Source organism: Sardina pilchardus, chromosome 13 (genome assembly GCF_963854185.1).
Source record: "Sardina pilchardus chromosome 13, fSarPil1.1, whole genome shotgun sequence".
Taxonomy (NCBI): Eukaryota; Metazoa; Chordata; class Actinopteri; order Clupeiformes; family Clupeidae; genus Sardina; species Sardina pilchardus.
In genome coordinates this window covers 3,069,529-3,089,688 of record NC_085006.1, presented here as the reverse complement: position 1 = coordinate 3,089,688, position 20,160 = coordinate 3,069,529, and the positions used below count along the sequence as shown (strand labels likewise).

General features: G+C 45.8%; 1 long non-coding RNA gene across 1 annotated transcript in view; it reads right to left on the bottom strand.

Moving 5' to 3' along the window:
* Positions 1–2,325: 2,325 nt before the first annotated feature.
* LOC134099786 (uncharacterized) overlaps positions 2,326–20,160 on the bottom strand; it is a 42,216-nt gene continuing 24,381 nt past the window's right edge. Inside the window, exons 2-3 of the long non-coding RNA XR_009941160.1 lie at positions 13,283–13,329; positions 2,326–2,619 (exon numbers count right to left, since the gene is read on the bottom strand). This is a non-coding gene — a long non-coding RNA (uncharacterized LOC134099786). The remainder of the gene's footprint in view (positions 2,620–13,282; positions 13,330–20,160) is intronic.

The following is a 20,160-nucleotide window of genomic DNA, read 5'->3' as shown; positions in this document are numbered from 1 at the left end:
TATCCTATAGCACAGGAGGACAGGACAGGTAGACGCTCCTCAGATCTATATCCTATAGCACAGGACAGGTAGACGCTCCTCAGATCTATATCCTATAGCACAGGAGGACAGGACAGGTAGACGCTCCTCAGATCTATATCCTATAGCACAGGACAGGTAGACGCTCCTCAGATCTATATCCTATAGCACAGGAGGACAGGTAGACACTTCTTAGCCCTCCTATATCCTATAGCACAGGAGGACAGGACAGGTAGACGCTCCTCAGATCTATATCTTATAGCACAGGAGGACAGTACAGGTAGACGCTCCTCAGCCCTCCTATATCCTATAGCAGATGTAGAGTGCTGCCCACCACAGAGGCTCCTGATGGCTGTGTGCTATCTGACCGGAGTGACCCTTGTGTCCCCTCCCACAGTGGTCGTCCCCACTGGTCACTGGTCAGACCCGTGTGTAGGTGAGACCCTCCTCACACACCTGGAGCTCATGACTCACCTGGGAGCTCTAGCTTTTCAGGCTCGTCAGGCTTCACATGACCAGCACATTTGTGTGTTTTGGAAGACGTGTTCTTTTGCATCAATTAGTGTTGGAATGACATTCTTGATCGAAGATTAATGGTGTTTGTCTGGAGGGATGACCACACACATCTAGTCATAGAGTACTTCATCAGATCTCATCACCTCCAGTGTGCTAGTCACGTACTTATTGTATGTAATGTATTACAATAAGTATATATACCTTTGCTGAGCTGTGAACACTGCGGGAGGGTTTAATTGAGACGTCTCATTCTGTAACTTCTGCAGACTTCCGAATGGTACATGTGGTGCAACCCTGGGAGCAGACAGCTGTCTCTGTCCCATCTAGACACGTCTCTGAGAAAACAAAGCAGCCAAATGGAAACTCTTGATTGCACAACGCTGGACGAGGGGGGAACGAGATGCCTGGTCAAGTGGGCTGCCAAGGGGCGGTGCCATGTTCTCTGCTCCTCGGTTCTGAATCCAGGGAATTTTGGAGGGCTATCCAAACACAAAACCTGACCTGGCGCTGGGAGGGCACGCCGTGAAACTGGAGCACAAAAACAAATGAAACACACACACACACACATACACACACACACACACACGCACACACAGCTGCCAGCTGCAGAGCGCCTCGCCTGCATTCCAAGCCATTTTGTTCTTGGGTCTGGTGGCACATGATTATGTACTTGATTTAATGTTGCTCTGTGTATTGTAAATAAATGCATTAGACCCTAATGAAGATCCACTCTGGTGGCAAGGTCAAATATGCCATGTGCTGGACACTGGCTGCCCGTCACTCTCTCCCCGTCCAGCCAGCTGGTGAGGAAGCGAGCAGGTAGGGGGCTGTGGGCTGCTCGCAGAGAGAGGTATAAATCTCGCTAATAGGTATCTTCGCTGCAGGTAAGAATGGCGCTTTTGTTATGGTGTCTGGGTTCTGTCTGGATCCCCTCCCCCTCTCTCCTCCCTCCTCTCAGTCCCCTGGGGTTCAGGCAAGGGTGGGGGGAGGTGGTGCTGGTGGTGGTGGTGGCGGTGATGGTGATGGTGATGGGGTGGCTGGTGGGGATTTGTGAGTGAGTGTGTGTACATGTGTGTGTGCGTGCCTCCCTCTGTGTGTGTGTGTGTGTGTGTGTGTGTGTGTGTGTGTGTGTGTGTTGGGGAAGGAGGCGGTGGGGATGGGGGGGTTGATGGTGGCGGAGCAGAGTGACCCATTGCAGCACATTAGAATTCAGCTCGTGTCGTCTCCTTGCGCTGCCTGGCTCTGGAGCGGGGAGCGGAGCCGAGAGTTGGGGGCGGCCGGACGGACAGAGGGGGGTGTTGGGGGGAGTGGGGTGTGTGTGTGTGTGTGTGGGTGTGGGGGTGGTGCTGCTGTGACAGTGAGATGGATGATCTTCTCCCCGGAGGACGAAGCAGCGAGGCAAAGCACTGTGTGCATGCTGTTGGCCTCCTGCTCTAACTGCTGCATGTGTCGCAGCATGCACACACACTCACAACAACCACACACACACACACACACACAAACACACACACACACCTCTGTCTACGCATATACATAAACGCATACAAGAAAATACATAGACACTGGACTGGTCTGTGTGCGTATGTGTGTGTGTGTGTGTGTGTGTGTGTGTGTGTGTGTGTGTGTGTGTGTGTGTGCCTGTGTGTGTGTGTGTGTGTGTGTGTGTGTGTGTGTGTGTTTGTGCGCATGTATATGTGTGTGTCTGTCTGTCTGTGTGAGAGAGAGAGCTGACACATTGTTGAAACACTTTGGCATTTTAATGGCTTTTGAAAAGAAAACACTTGGAAATAATTAAAGTTCAACATCCAAAGTCTTTATTAAGAGAACAAAATCAATTCAATTACCTGTAAATGTGTGTTTCGTCTGAGCATGATAATGAAGGAAAACATATTAACTTCGAGTTCCAAACAGAGGTTTACCTTTGCCACTTTCTGTGGATTCTATAAAATGGCTATGGCAACAGACAGTCCAAGTCATTCCTATTGGATGGTACCTGGCACGTTTCAGTTTTAACAACCAATAGGGCGCCATGTTCCTCCCTGTTCATGGTGGAAACCAGTTAAGCAGTGCCGATACACCACCAGTCTGTAAAGGAAGCACACAACTTTAAAACAAGTCTGGTCCCCAGCAGAAGTAGACCCTAGGCATTCTTCAGTTGAATATAAGTAATGGTGTTAGCATTAAGAACAAAAGCTCAGGAAGGACATTTTTGGAGTGAGAACATTTAAAGCTCAAGTTATCCACTTGAACACATGTGGGAGCAGCTCATGGGTGCACTCAAATGGCAGGACCTACAGTATGGTGCTGTTGGGTGGCCAAGATAAGATAAGATGGGAGATAAGAGTCTTATCCAGTGAGCATCAAAACAGATCTGCAACCCTCCTTCAAATTATCTGTTCCGGCTTGGTTCTGTGAGGGAGGGAAAAATCCTAGACGTAGCTCAATGTCATGAAGGAGGGGAAAAAAAGGAACTGTTGCCATGGAGATGGGTTGTCAGCGCGTCAGTAGAGGGCGCAGGGGAGGCGGTGCTCTACCTGGCCAGAGGGAGAGGGAGAGGGAGAGGGAGGGGGGGGAGTGGCCTCGCAGGGCTGTCTGCAGTGAGCACATTAGTAGGGTCAGACACCGCCACCCAGCGCTTCATTAACACACACAGCTCCTCAATCTCCTCATTAGGCACCGGCCAGCACACACACATGGACATACAGTACAGTACACACAACACACACACACCACCATACAGCACATACATGCACATCCATACATACAGCGTATAGAGATTAAATGCACATCCATTTGGCTTTGTGTATTAGCCAATGTTTTAAGACGATGCCAATTACAATCATTATTTCATATCATCTCATCACAAAGAGAGAAAATGAATTGCTCAAACCGATCGTTGTGCCTGTTCTTCACAAAGTGTTTTGTCTACTGTTCCATGTATTTACAAAGCTCTGGCAATCCCCAAAGAAAGCAATTTGATTTGAGTTTGAGCAAAAAGAGGGGAGAGAAAGAGGGGGTGAGAGACTGATGCAAATGGCAAAGGGGAGAAAGTGCTCAGGTGACTGTCTGGTCCCCTGCCGCAGTGTCTGAAAACCCAGACATCAGCCACTTCTCTTTCCGTGTGTGTGTGTGTGTGTGTGTGTGTGTGTGTGTGTGTGTGTGTGTTCACGTGCATGTGCATACGTTTTCTATTAGCAAGCCTCCCTCTGTTCCCTTATCTTTCTCAATAAGAAAGCTGCCAAATCCCTTATTGACAGCACATTCAATTACACATTTGAGATAATGAGCTCTTTTCTTTTGCACTACATCAGTCTTGCTGGCAGAGTCATCTGTCTAGATATTAAACAGATAGGCAGCTTTTGTTCCATTTGCCTTGATGGTTAAACACATGAAAGCACGCTGCCACAGATTAAACTCAAACATGTGGAAATGGAAACGGCTGTGCTAATTGACCATGTTAGCATCGTTGTGCCTGTTTTAGAATGGTGCATTATACTACATGGATTATATACATTTCTATGCAACTCTATGAGTTATTATGAGGTTATGCACTTAAAATGTAGAAATATTGCCTACAAGTTACATTTTTTCATTGAAGTATTGAAGGAATAGAGATATGGAATTGTCTTTGTTGTACTACATGATAAAACAAAGTGCTCTTTTGTGTGCTAAAAAGAACAGAAGAGGGATAGCACATGGCATTGCACAGACATGTCTGTGGCTGGCTTAGCACTGTCCACAGGTGAACCGCAAGCGCTGGTCCCGTTTGCAACAGTCCACTGCAATCCCAGGTCACCCTGAGTGGACGGACGTGAGATTGGAGCACCGTGCTGGATTAGCTGTCATTCTCGGGTGAGCGGCGAGCGCTCAGCGGCAGACCTGATAAGTTGCTCCCATCGCATGTGCATCCCGCCATTGTCTCATCACTCACTGGGCTCTGCCCGCTCTTTGGTATTCATGGAGGACGGCTATTGCTTTACTGTTGCTGGGGGCTTTGAGGAACAACCCACTATTAGCTGAAAACCGCTACCACTGAGAGTGAAGATTAAAAATAAATAAATATCTACGTGCAATGCATAATGAGACAGTGTGAGCCAATGGAGGGGGGGTGGGGGGGCGACTATTTTGTTGAGGCTGCATTTTCTACCACAGTTCCCTTTTTAGCACAGGTGAAAAAAAAACAACAAAAAAACAATCAGTATGGGACAGAAAAAAGACTCCGGAACAATCATATTTCAGTCGGCTCATCAATTCTGACATTGAGATGAATTCTGTTTACTGAATGAATCCAGAAGCACAAATGCATGGGAAAATACCCTTCCTTGGAGGGAGAAAAGGAAAAGGAATGAAGTCAGGACAGGAAATCAGGAAATAGTCCAACTTTGTAATAGATGGAACATGGACTTCAAAGCTGTTTAATTTCATAAAAGCAATATGAAGTTTAGAAAGCTCTGTCTCAAATGTTTGGACTCTTTTGATTAGCAAACCTTTAGGCAAACATCTGGCTGGCAGACATGATTCATATTGGATGATCTTGATGATCTAAAAATCTTGTTCATTTTAGAGCATTTCACAGTCTATTCCATTCCATTGTGCGTATGTTGTAAAGTTTAAATATAATATAATATATATATATATATATAAAAATACTAAACTTGTTTTCCACACAGGATTTACATGTTAAAATTAAACAATTTATTTGAATTAGTTAACCATGGTCTCACAGCTAAGGAATTTCTGTTTGCAAAATACATATTATATATCACTCCATGTAATCTGTGGAAATTGTTTTATTTAAACATTCCTTTAACACAATGTGAGGGCATTAGATCAATTTCATTCAAGCAGCGTCAGAGAGGCTAGAAGACCCCTCCGCACCCCTTCGCACATATGAAACGCCAGACAGCAATAGAATTGGATTAGACTTTGAAAGAAGAAAAGATGATTGCATAAAGGTTAACATTTAAATATTGATTAGGTTCTCCCCATAATTCACTAATTGTGTGCTAAAATAAAAAGCAGTCCAACGCTACTTTAATTACTATGCTGCTGACATTTCCTACAAAAGGATCTCTACTGCATTCACAGTCTAGCTCTGGCAATACAACACTAATAGCAACCAGATGCCTTGGCAGCTAGCAAAGTGAATGTATTACATTCATATTACATTTGCTATAAATTCTTCTGTTGATACACTTTATAATGCATTCACCACGCTTGGGAAAAGCCTAGAGGGCACTACTTGAATTGAAAAAAGGAATAGTATTTTTTATAAACATGTTCATTAGGTTTGAGTGTGTGTGTGTGTGTGTGTGTGTGTGTGTGTGTGTGTGTGTGTGTGTGTGTGTGTGTGTGTTTGTGTGTGTGTGTGTGTGTGTGACTTCTTAGAAGGGTATAGCTTACAGTATAATCACATTTAATATCTAATGGACTGACTGACTGATCTTTCAAAGTCAGAACTTTGTTTCTTTGTTCCTCAAAATACTATAATAGAATTCTGACTTTCCTTTGGAGGCTAGAGACCGTTCTTATTCCAAACTTTTCGTCCAGTTAAGTGTAAAATGCATGGTAAACGTCTCCGCTGAGTAAGTCGGTGATGGACTCCACATTTGTGGAATGAAGAGAGCCCCTCTGTGGGCCACAGGGCCAGTCTGCCAGGCCAGAACACAAGGAACGCAAAACAAGTCTCTCCATAGCCTGAGCCAAGCCACACACACACGCCCGTGCTGTTGAAGTGAGGAGCGGAGCGCCGACTCCTGGATGTGTCCAGAGCTGCTCGTGCCCTCCACCCAGGTCCCAAGAGCCTGACCCGTGATCTTTAGTAGCCAACAACCTCACGAGTTAGGGTCTCAGGGAACGGGAGGAGTGCGGCCGCCGGCAGACGTCCAGACACACACACACACACGCGCCCACACACATGCGGACACACGCACACACACACACACACACATACGCACGCACACACTCACGGTCCAATTCCTGCAGAACTGAACCGGCGACACATTGGAGACACGACTAACTGGCCCTGCCCCGTCGACACACACCACAATGGAGATCAGCGGCGCGTGCTGGCACTCGCGGAGCCTCCAGCGGCACGGCTCGGCACGGCTCGCCCGGGTAGCCTGCGCTTGGCGCCGCCCGGCAGACGAGGACGCTGGAGCAGGCTGCCTGTGTGCTGCACACGGGCCACTCACCGCCTCCGTCTCCTGTCCCTGTCCTACCTCTCACCCTGTGCAGAGAGCGAGCGAGTGAGCGAGCGAGGGAGGGAGGGAGGGAGAGAGGGAGGGAGGGAGGGAGGGAAGGAGGGAGAAAGGTAGGGAGGGGAGAGAGAGAGAGAGAGAGAGAGAGAGAGAGAGCAAATGCAAAGAGAGAGAAACAGAAGAGCAGCAAGTCTCTGGTCTCGTTTCCCTCCTTTCATTTCGAAGCGGCCAAGGTAAGGTCCCGACTGATTCCGTGCCAGACTGGGGCCAGACGCGGTGCGGAGTCCGGCGTGGCGCGGCTGAAGTTGGTCCCGAACAGAGCGAGCGGCTCAGTGGCCAGTCACAGAGAGCCGGGGAGCCCAGAGTGGAGCCGCAGCGCTGCTCCAAATCACTGCGCACAATGAGGCAAAAAAAAGAGAAAGGAACCCCGGAAAAAAGCCAGCGTGCTGGGAGGGAGGGAGAGGAGAAAAAGGGAATCGGAATGGTGGTGACGAGGCTTAATAGCCGAGTCTCGCAAGACTTTTTGATTTCTCTTCTCTTCTGTGCGAATGACGCTAGAGAGGATGGAGTCTGGAGCAGAGGCTGCATCTTGCTCGGCTGTAATAAGGCTTTGTGTGCCTGGAGGAACAATCCAGCCCTCCCCACCACCCCCCTCTTCCACAAGCCAGACAGTCATTCCTTCCTCTTTGTCCGCACTGCAAAATACAGGTCATCAGTCCACATCTCTCACACACTTGCTGACCCACCCCCCCCCCTCACACCGCCGGACCCCCCAGCACGCTGATGTTGGGATTGCAGAGGGCAGCGCTGTCCCTCCACCCCTCACACAATTATCTGTCTGCACACTACAAGATTGAGAACGCCGCCGCCGCTACGCCATTTCTATACGACGAGACGTACAGCGCCAGTTAGGTCCCTGTTCTGTAGCGCAGGCAAACGGGCTTGACGACGAGAAAAAAGAAACGACTTAGACAATAACTCAAGCAGACCCATTTTGACTTCATTTTGTTGGAATGCACTACCATAAGGACTCCACCCCTTCCGCACCAAACTCCCCATCTCCCTCCTACTGACAGCACAGACACAGACACAGACACAGCCACCCGCTGCACCCCCACACAGTGGGACACGAGTGAGTTGTCAGTTCTAGGTAGACCAGACCGCTAGTGTGGAGGACGCCATCTGCATTTATTTTTCTCCTCAGCACACACATGTACATCAGACGAGGGAGAAACCCCAGAGAGATCACCTCCAACCTGTCGACAACACATGCAGCGCTTTATTTTTACTATGAGATTTCTACTATTGAGCCCCTATGATGGAGAGCAAGTCACTTGTCATCAGGCGAGAATCTAAATGATATTGGTCCATCAGCCTCTCCCCCTCCGCACCCCTCCCCCCACCAGCGCCGTGTCCAGAGCTCCCCAGGCCCTCGTGCTCCCAGGAGGGAGGTGGACTGTGGGGGGGGGGGGGACAGAGGTGGAAGGGAGGGATGCCAATGATTTGATAGAATCCCAGAGCTGAGTAGATGATAATCGGGGCATCATCGTTTTCCTCCGACTACTCCACAAGCCTACACGTCTGCAATCAGCCCCGCCGCTGCCGTCGCTCAGCGCCATCAGGAGCCATCTTAGAGGGGAAGGAGGCGCCGCCGCATCAGAGGGAGGCTGAGATGGAGGAGGAGGGAGCGGGCGGCGGGAGGGAGGGAGCGAGGGAGGGAGAGGAGGGGAACGAGGGAGCAGGTGGGGTGAATGCAGGTGCTCCCTCATTCGCTCTCCGCCCGTGATTGGATTGCTGGTCACGTCCATCATCTAATCTCCATGGCAGCCAAGCATGGGCGTCTGGGGGTGGGGAGGGGGTTGGCGACACTGCGTCGCGCCAGAGACAGGACTGCTGCCACTCTGACACAGACAATGACGCTGAGACCCAAATGAGTCTAATAGAGCAAATAAATGATTGGCAAAAGAGAGAGAGGGAAGAATTCTCCTACCGCAGAAGGGGGTAGTTGTTGCTAGCCACTTGCAGGCTGGGTGCTGTGAGCGCCCCAATGCTGCCGTAGTGAGCCGAGTTTCAGACAGTGAAGACGGCACTGCGGCACCAGCCCTCCACTTTCCACTCCTCCCTAACCTCACCTCACTTTGCTGCTCTCTCCCTCTCTCTCTCTCTGTCTCTCTCTCTCAATCTCTCCGCACCTCTCTTTTCCTTTAGCCCTCTCTTTCTGTGTCCACACAGCTCCCACTGACCCTTCAACAATCAATGGTCTGGTCTCACGAGGAGAACAAAGCTCCTTTGGCTCTCTTGACGGAAGGCAGGGATAGTCACATGTCACAGGAGCACAGCTTGACTGTATATCCTTTGTTTACTCCCATCCCCGACATTCTACACAAACAATGCAAAAGATTTAGTGGAGAGAAGGAAGGATGTGGTACAGTGATGAAAATGTAATATCCGTAGGACAGAACGCAGATTTGTATTCATTTGGCTGTGTAATTACATTGTAACAAAACTTGTAATTACTCATTGTTGAGCCATACTAACTATTTCACCAATGCAATTCGGGTTTTAAACATGACCAAATAAACTAAACAAGCTCAGCCCACAGTAAATCAATACATGCAATACTCTTGAATGCATGTTCAAGTCCATCTGTTCTATGCTGGGTTGTGCAGTTTAATAGATCTGAAGCCCTTTCTGAGACGTTTATTTTCCGAGGCCAAATAAGGAGGAGTCATTTCTGTATGAGCTTGTGTTTCAAGTCCAAGTCCATTTGTGCTTGGGCGGCGAGAGGCTCGGGGAGCACAGGAATATTAAAGCAAATGAAATCAATAGAGGCCTTAAACTGGCGGCTGTAATCAATCAACTCTATTACCACCACCGCAGAGTATGGGCTCCAACTGTGATCCCCCTTCACCTCCACACATTTATATGCTGCTGCTTTTCTTTTATATATATATATATATATATATATATACACACACACACACACACACACACACACACACACACACACATGCACGCACACATATACATATATATATATATATATATATATATATATATATATACTGTATATATATATGTATATATATATATTGTCCTTGTTTGCCTGATATGTCATCAGTGTGCTTCAGTTCTAGCAGAGAGAGTGCTACACAGCTGGAGCATAAGAAATGTGATAGGGACGAAGAGGACAGTATGAATTTCACCACAAGTAGAGTTTGATCCCAATGTTAGGAGAACATTTGTCAAACCCAGTGTGTGCCTATTATACTTATGACAGCACTGACAAATAATCTACAACAGCAATGGACAGCTAAGTAGGTAAAGCTACCTTTTCCTTCATGCTTTAATGAAAGGTCCTATTGTAATACTACAGACAACATAGTGTCCACAACATTATTCATGTTGAAATGAAGAAACAAAACTGAATCAAAATATAATTCCGTTCAAGTGTCTCGCCTAACCCCAAAATGAGTTTCTGAGCCTCCGAATGTAGGCAGTGCAGTGGGGCTGATTAGAGCGGCACATATAACAGCACTGGAGCACTTTTATAGGTCATTAGAAGCCCCATCCAGACAGTGTCTGTGTGTGAGAGTATTAATAACCATCATGTTTTGTCACACCAGACAACGGTCAAGGGCCATTTTGTTGATGCTGGCCCGCCGTTCAATGTCATCGATTTCTCCAGGGGGGTCGGAGGTCACGGCTGCATTGATTGGAGAAAGTGCTTGACACAGCGCAGGGAGGACCAGGTCCAGACAAATCAATGTCACCTCAGTCCAGCATGTATATATTATCCTTATTTATTGGGTATAAAACAGCCTGCTGCTAGGCATGTTTGTTACTTTCTCTCCCCATCGCAAAGGTAAAGCTTCAGGAAGTCGAAGGTATGCCCCACTAGCAGGTCATCTACATGTGCCCTTTCCTCTACGTCCACTGGCCTGAGCTCACAAGGAATGTGTCAGGCTGCATGAGAGATGTGTCTGGGTGGGGTGAAGGTCAATGACGTCCACACAGCTTTGAGAAGATGAATGAGCTGATAAAGAACTGGACACAGTTGGAATGCGGCGGACCTTGCAGACAAATCCAGCGACATCCACAAAACCGACGGGCAAGAGGTTCTATGATAGATTCTGACAGGGCAGTGAAGTTAAATAAAATAACTTTATTTAATCATTCAATTCAATATAAAGTGTAGTCGACTGAATAAAATGTACCTTCATGGATACAACACAAAGCACCTTTGGTATTGAAGCAGTGAAAACGTTCAAAAATGTCCTTTAGCTTTTGAACCAGCCATATAATAATGAAAACCTTTCACCACAAAGGTTATTTTTTCATGTTTTCACAATTCCAGTTTCCTAAAAGCATTAATTAGGGCTTGGCTTCCTCCAAAGATAACAATGGAAATGGCAATAAACAGGCGCGGTGGCAAGACAACTTAGAAAGAGAATGAACTTGACACTGCATGACCAAGTGAACAATACCAGAGCAGAGCTTAGAGGAGGGATGCAAATCCAAGTCATGCTACATCATACTATCTCTGAGAACTCAATGGGGCCCTTGAATCGTTCAGCTTGCTTGTAAGAATCCAACACCATGACACAGTTCTAACACCTCTTACTACAGTAAGCCCCAGTATGCATAGCCCTGTGCCAAAGAAGAAAACTATGCAAACACATAACATTTTCGTAGAAAATCTCATGTGAAATTCAATCAACCATAATTCGTATTACTAAATCTACCATGCTCCTGCCAGATTAGCCAAAGGAGCTAAACAACATCTCTCCACAACAGCTGACCCTGGATCAGTTCTCTTCCTGGTCTGATGTGACCAGTGTGTGTGTGAATCTGGATGTCCAACTCAGGGAGAGATCTGCTCTCGAGTCAGCAACTACTTTGAATTCTGTTGACACAATTCTCTACAGACTCCAACAGAAGACTCCAACAGACCAAAGCAGAGACAGAGAGTCATACAGTATGTATATTGAGCTCAAGTGGTCCTCATAGTGTCTCCCCTGAAGGAGCCCAGGTATATCCACGTGGAATGGACTTCTCAAGTGCCCGCTTCTTTGCCAGTGATTTCCTGCTCTGCCTACAGATGGCACAGCCCTGCATCAGGGTCAAGGCCAATGAGAGACCGATGCCTGTAGGGTGTACGCTGTGTTTAATTGATCCTTGGGGTTGATTCATTTAAGCCATTACTTGGGTTGAGGGTTGTGTGTTTTGTGGTGTGAATGAGATGGTAATTGGACAGCACCTCAATCAGAGGCTGGCTCAGAACACGAGAATGCCCCTCGTCCTAATGAACAGCTTTAATGAATTGATTAGATGCAAAGGAAGTGGTAAATCAGTGGACAGTGTGTGCCTGAGACAACTGGACCCACAGCCTCCTGACAAAGCGCTAGAAGAGGCCCTCTGTGGCATCCTGTTTGGTTGTGATCATGTCTGGAACTGACAAATGAAACAACCCTTGAATGTCTTGCACTTACTATGCATTTCATTTGCTTCCCATGTTTAAATAACAGTCATTCCTGGGACCAAATTGTATTACTGAGGGGTTGGTGTTCATTTCAGTAAAAAGAACACGAAAGAAAAAAAAATATATGAACTTGACTAGACTGAACCCCATGGCCGAAATCCTTTTGAATTCCCAGTTGTATTGATTAGCTGAGATCTTATCCTGGTTTGACCGTTGCTGGATGAGTTAGGTGAGTTCCAAGGAAAGCTAGAAGGTTGTACAGTTAACTCCCAGGGTGTAATTCTAAACCATACAACCTACTACCTCAACCCGGATACACACAATTTCTCATTAAGATTGTGGTTTGTCTTGCTGTTGAATTATAATAAATAAAAATAAAATGGTTTCATTAGAACCCTGCTTGTCTCATTACATTTGAAGTGACAACCGTTTGACTTGGGCCACATTTCCATTCAATGGGTATGCAAATATACAGCCAAAAACTCTGCAGTAATTCTGAATCTAAAACCTGCATCACACAGTCCCACTGGAATCGCATCAATGAGAAATGACAAAACCAAACACATCCACAAAACATCTGGCTCAATGGTTTGAGATTGTATCTGCACTATGAGCAGAAGAATTCCTTGACCCATGATCTTCACTTACATGCCTCTTAAAACAGTGTTCCAGAAAGACGCTGGAAAATCCTCCCTAATACTCTTATAAAGATGCCAAAAACAGACTCACTCATGGCTCTGCCTAGATGATATCACATTACCTGGAAAACGGCAAAGGTTGGAATGAATTAGCGGCGGCCTGACAGAATCTCAGGGAGAGGAGCTTTCATTGCCATCAAGGATGTATGACACGCCACAGAGCCAGAGACCCAGAGACACGAGCTTGTGCTGTGCAAATGACCACAAGTTCGGATCTACGGGTTTATGACAAGTGGCTCATCCATGACGTTGGCAAGACTAGCAAAAAAAAGAGGGAAAAAACCACACGGCAGAGCTTCTGCTTCAATTGAAATACACTCTTCTACTGGTCCAAGCATTTTCTTAGAAGTAAAGAGAAAACACCTTACCTAGAAATGTCTTGTCCCTTTGGGTTTCATGTATGGACTTGATAGAACTGGAATGATAAAAAGAAAAACAAACAGTACAATCAGTCAAGTGAACAATATCAAACAAAGTCCAATGCCAAAAACATGCAAATGTCATATTTTCTTTCTTTCTTTCTTTTTTTTTGGATAAGGCACAATAGCTTGTTGTGCCATTGTTACATGTATGCAATCTTGTCACACTTCCAAAAGTACAATTAGACCTTTTTAAGTAAAGAAAGATCAAAGGAGGCCATTCACTGAGCACTGAAAGGTAAAAAAACATACACAATAGATAAATGAAGCACATAAATTACAGCAGATAAGAACGTAACATGCCCGGATGCACGGATCCAAATGTAGCGAGAGATTTCAGTTTCTCTGTCTTTCTCTCCCTGCTAGTCCCTTCTCTCACACAACTGGCATCCACAAGGTCCCATGCGTGCACCCCAGAGCTCTGTAGAGGACCCCAGGCCCGCCTGCCTTCAGCTTGCTTGGAAGGGTGAAAAGAAGCAAAATAACGAATCAAATCCAGCAAGCATAGCACCTCAGGTGGCTGGGGGTCGTACGCTACGGGAGCCATGGAAACGTCCATCTGGCCGGCCGCCTGTTTCCCCTGGCCATCAGGACAGATGAAATTGCACTGGCTAATGTGGTGATGATCAGGAATGCCTACTGTATCCAAAGTAAATACGATGCTCATGTTGCATGCCTCCACTTGCCTCGGAGACAGAGCTCCCTTTCATGTAGGGGTCATCCGGGCCAGGCCCAGCACATACTCCGAGAGCAGCTGACCCTTACCCAGCGTGGGTCTCAACCACACCAAGGGCCACTGAGCTGCTATCAGCAAAACTGCTCTCTCGCTTTCTCTCTCTCTCTGACTCTCTCTTTGCCTCTCTCTCTGTCTGTCTGTCTGTCTGTCTGTCTGTTTCTCTCTCTCTCTCTCTCTTTCTCTCTCGGATTGCTGTGCTCCTTAGGGGGGCATTGTAAAAGTCAAATTGTCCTCACACAATGCAGCAATGCCAGTAATGCACCAAGGATCTTTGGGCGAGGACACATTTGAACACTTGCAGCGAGGGCCGAATGGAGAGGCATTGCTGACATATTTGTCGGGCTCTCTCTCCCTCTGAGTAGCCACTTCCATTAACTCTAATGACCAGCAAATTGTGACTGAAGTCATGCCAGGTTTCTGAGAGCATAGCCAGGCTAAGGTTAAATGTTTGCCCGAGGGAGCCTCAGACATTCCAGAGGGGACTGGGCAGCGTACAGAGGTAAATCAGGAGATGGATCAGTGGTTTTGCTTACAAAAGCCACAAAGCATATCTCAGCTCCACGTCTCCGCTTGTGTTTGTGCATGCTGCACATATAAATATGAGGGTGAACGGGTGGTCACGTCATACAAAGTATTCATTACCAAACTAGAAATTACTGATTATCCTCGTAAGTAATCAAGACAAACACAGGCAGTAAAAATACACAAGAAAAAAGCCAACATGCTTATGAAGGAATGAAAACAGCTGTCATGGTAATAAGGGTGCACTATATCAGTCAATCAAAACAAGTGTCAGTAGAAGCTTGAGATCTACAGGTTGGCCTGAGTGAGTTAGACTTCATCATTACAGATACATCCACACATTACATGCTTCAGTTTCAGAATACTAATGCTGGGTTTCACAAGGGCGCGAAGCTCTTAGCAACTGCAGCTCAAACTGACACGTGTTTACAACTATTAAGGATTGTTTAAGACAGGCCCTATTTTTAAACCTTCATTTGGTCCAATTTTTTAGAAAGGACAAAAAAAACAAATCTAAATCATTCCAGTATTAGAGTTCAGACTCTTACTGTCAAGCACAAAACACCTCTACAATGGCATGCTTAGGGGCAAGTGTGCACAGTGAGCTGCTTGTTATCGCTCATAAATGTTAAGTGTCTGACAAAAGCTCCCTACTGAGATATACCTGTGTCTGTTTACTTCAGTAAATGCAAAGAAATGGTAGAAAATTATTCTTTTTTTACAGTCAGTCTTTACAGAAAACCCCCACCATCCTGTAGTCACTAGTATAGTGTAGTGTCAGATAACATGAGTGGCTAGTCTAATGTATCAGCTAGTGCATGGAGTTATAGAACTGCCATAACATCACAAAGTTGTTTCAGCAATACCCTCACATTTTCAATTTTACAAATACAAAATTTAGCAAACAAAAATGCTACTTTCAAATAAATAAAGGACAGGTCCAAAAAAATGAAAGAAAAATGGAAATAATTTAAAGATAATCTGCATTTCTTTCGTTGGTTTTAAAAATGCACATAATTGTTTCTACAACTACATAGCAACTACATAATTTGTAGATCATACAGTATGGCTTTTTGGCACTATTGTTCCATTTGTTCAAGTTGTAAATGCAAGAAAGCCAGGCTTTGACTTGGTCTGTGTTAGTCGACAGTCAATAAAACAACTTCCGTCGCATTTTTTGGTCAGTCTTTGATTTTTCTTTGTTTTTTTCTGAAAGCATTACCCAGACTGCATTATGGGATATTCAAACAGTGGCGGCTAGTCAACCATATCAGCAGCAGAGAGGCAAACTCTTCATGCTGCGTCACCATTTGACATGAGGGGGCTTTTGACAGACTGCAAAGCCGAGGCGAACCATGTAAACAGTCTCCTCACATTTCACACACATGTGATAGTCAACAGAAAGTCAATCATACAGTAAATGTACACAGAGCCAAGGAAACCACAACACACACCGCCACCGACGGAGAGAGAACAAATCAGATTACAGTATGACTATGGATGTGTATTGTTTACATGTAAGAGAAGTGTACCAACAGGACAGTTCCCATAACTCAAGCTGAATGGACAAGAACAGACAGTAGAGGTTGGTGTTGAGGGGTGTGTGTGTGTGTGTGTGTGTGTGTGTGTGTGTGTGTGATGTGTTTGTCTGTCTGCATGTGTTTGTGCGTATTTACGATGGAGTGAGAATAAGACAAAGGCAATAGGTGAGGGAGGGAGATAATGTGAAAGAGAGACAGAGAAATAGAAACAGAGGGAGAACGAGAGAGATAGATACAGACAGAGATAGAGATAGAGAGAGAGAGAAGAGAGAGAGAGAGAGAGAGAGAGAGAGAGAGAGAGAGAGAGAGAGAGAGATAGATACAGAGACAGAGACAGAGATAGAGATAGAGAGAGAGAGAAAGAGAGAGAGAGAGAGAGAGAGAGAGAGAGAGAGAGAGAGAGAGAGAGAGCACAGCAGTGCTCACGTGCCACTTGGCCACAAGGCAGCATTACATGCATGGGGGGAGTCAGTGGGTTCATAGCAATTACTCAAACATATGACAGAACTCATGACTCACGCACAGGGCTGCATTTTGCCCTGCCAAAATAAGACTCCTAGTCTGAATTCTATTAAAGGAGCGCACACACACACACACACACACACACACACACACACACACACACACACACACACACACACACACACACACACACACACACACACACACACACACACACACACACACACACACACACACACACACACACACACACAAACCCCTACTCCTTCTGACAGATGTGCTTCCCCTCCTCCCAGCGCTCTGCTCCCAGCTCTGCAGAGCCATGTTTATGTAACCAAACCTGCAAAATTCTTCGCCTAAGATCCTTCCCCTCCAAGAATAATAAAACAAGATCAGAATAACAATAATAACAAAAACAGCAGTGCGGATCACAGCCATCCACGTTTATTCCGTGTGCCATATCCTGTCTCCAAAACATTTGCGAGATTTCACTGACAAAGGGGAAAAAATGAACTGAGTCAACTGTGATCCGTTGATCGCTTTCAACAGAATTCTATAATGTCATGAAGGAATTATCACATACACATCACAGTATGTGTTATCATGAGCTAAAAGAATAGCAACATTTGTAATAACAGGAATAGTAGAGGATATATATATATATATATACAGTATATATATATATATATATATATATATATATATATATATATATATATATACATATATATATATATATATATACAGTATATATATATATATATATATATATATATAATATAGTATATATCATCTCTGGTGGCTTTACCTAAATGTTATTCAAGACCTAGACAATCCAGTAAGCTAGAGCACAATAAAACTGCTCTGAGCTGAAAATCAGCATCAGAAGGCTGAAGTTATTAGATCGATCACACTTGCCCTTCCAGCCACCAAATCCCAGCCCCCTTCTCCCCATGGATTTCATATCTAAGGGCCAGCAGACTGAGGTCAAAGTTCACCGGAGCTTGACCGAGACTGAACAAATGGAAAGGGAACGCTGCTTACTGATGGGGCTGCTAAACCAGCCATCTGTGTGGTAATGACAATAACTTGAAGCACATTGCAGAATGCCTGCAACAACACATATGCCAAAATTTCTTCAAAAAACACAGTGTGTATCACACAAATTGTACCAGTATAACAGTTAACTACTAACACACCCACGCCTTTAGCCTGCGGACGCCTTGAGCCATTTGGACACAGTGGTGGTTTCATTTAGAGCTGTTTCAGCACTGTGACTCACCTGCGTGTGTGTTGCAGGCGCTAGAGAGAGGGGGATCCATGCCATGCAGAGCACACACACAACCACTTGGCTTCCCCTCACTTTTCCAGATGTAAACCTGTCAGAGGCCAAAGCCCCTCTGGCGCTTGATAAATAGCTAAATCTCTGCTGTTAACGTCACGCTCACAGCAACAGGAGGCTTCTACTTCCCCGCTCTTAGGGCCACTCATATTCCATACTTCATAATTCAGCGCTAGAGCTGGACTGGACATGTCTGTCTCTCCGCCTTCCCTCACTTTATCCCCATGCGCTGAGCTTTAGCACTTCTTACATTGATGTATGTGCCACTCAACTCCAGGGTAGCTACGGTTGTGTGTGTGTGTGTGTGTGTGTGTGTGTGTGTGTGGGGGAGTGTGTGTGTGTGTGTGTGTGTGTGTGTGTGTGTGTGTGTGCGTGTGTGTGTGTGTGTGCATGTGTGTGTGTGTGGGCGAGGGGGTTCAATTCTGTTTTGTTTTGGTCCTAGCCAGGGCTTCGGTGGAGGAAGGGGGGGTTGCTTGATACCACCAGTAAAATGCACATGAAGATTTGCTGGGATGGGAAAAGGGCCAACGCAATGACTTTGTTTGACCCATCTGCCAATCACTGGCAGCGCTGCGTGCCAGACTAAACACGGACACCATTTTAGGGGGACTTATTGGCGGCAGCTGCAGGATCTGCAGCCGCAAACGGGAAGGTGGAGAGCAAAGAGCAGGGGAGCTGCGCGAGACAACAAGCCGCTCACACACACAGAGCCATCTCAAACAAAGCCTGAAAAACATCTCATTTTAATCAACGCGCATGCGCACACACGCGCACACACACACACACACACACACACACACACACACACACACAGACACACACACACACACACACACAAGCGCGCACACACACACACACACACACACACACACACACACACACACACACACACACACACACACACACACACACACACACACACACACACACACACACACACACACACACACACACACACACACACACACACACACACTGTGTCATTGTTTCCTGATTCCCTCTTAAAGACATCTCCTCATTCTGTTGGTGGACTAGAACAGAGCAAATGATGGTTGGCGCCGAGGTCACTAAAAGTCAATCAGCGCGAGCAAATGCTCCCCAAAAACCTCACTATGATGGATATTCAGTAAGGATCCAAGCCACTCCATGTTTTAGGTTAAGAGTCTCCAGGATAAATAGTTAGTGCTGGCCCTTCTTTTGTCGAAGCCTTCAAGTCCACATACAGCTACATTTGCTATCTGAGAAGTGACAAAGAAAACACTGTGATGAAGCAAAAGAAAATTGCACAAAAATATGTCCCATTTGCCAAGATAAACCTCCTCTGACAGATTGAACTAAAACAAATGTGCGCAGCTGAATGAGAGCCAGGCAATAGTAATTGCTCTTGACTGACACGCCTGCAGAGGCCAAGCCTTTCTATAGTGGAGAAGAAACCCTCACACAATCAGCATACTGGGGCTGTGGCTTAAAGGCACTGCGTTCCTCTGGATGGAAGAAGTGACCAGAGGACTGAACTACTTCAAGTTCACAAAGTACAGCTGAGAGGCAGACAACCTCACCCTGTGTGGGACTCCATCAGCTCTATGGATTGCGTTAATGCGTGGCAAATAGTATATGTATGACCTGGATACTCCACATATGCATAACCAGAATGTAAATATACAATCTACAAATTGAATCAAAAATGGGCTATGTCTTGTGAAGTGGAAATTCCAGGTGAACTGAGGCAACTCCTATCAGCTGTGTGGTGCCTATTTACTGACCACACTTACTGGGACCACAGTTTACCACAAGAAAAACCAAATAGACACAGGGCTTTGACTGCACTACCCTAGACAAAACACAATTATCCTGTCAACATCATCGCTTTTCTATGAATAAATAGAGAATGGCAGAAGAATACAATCCCATTCACACGATCCATTTTAGTGTCCAACAATGTTCATGTATATTTCTTTTAGTTTTTCTTTTCACCTTGTGTACATGTGGCTTCTTTTCAGTTATGAAGTGAAAATAAATAGCAGAATGACCATCCAGAAACAGGCAGAGGCAATAGAGTATGTACAATGCTGAGTCACGGGCTGGTATTTTTCCCTTTTTTGCCTCTCACAAACACACACACACACACACACGCACAGACACACACACACAAAAGAGACCAGAAACGAGTCTTTCCCGATCTTTCTATGTAGGCAATAATGTGAGAAAATTTGAACTAGGTTCA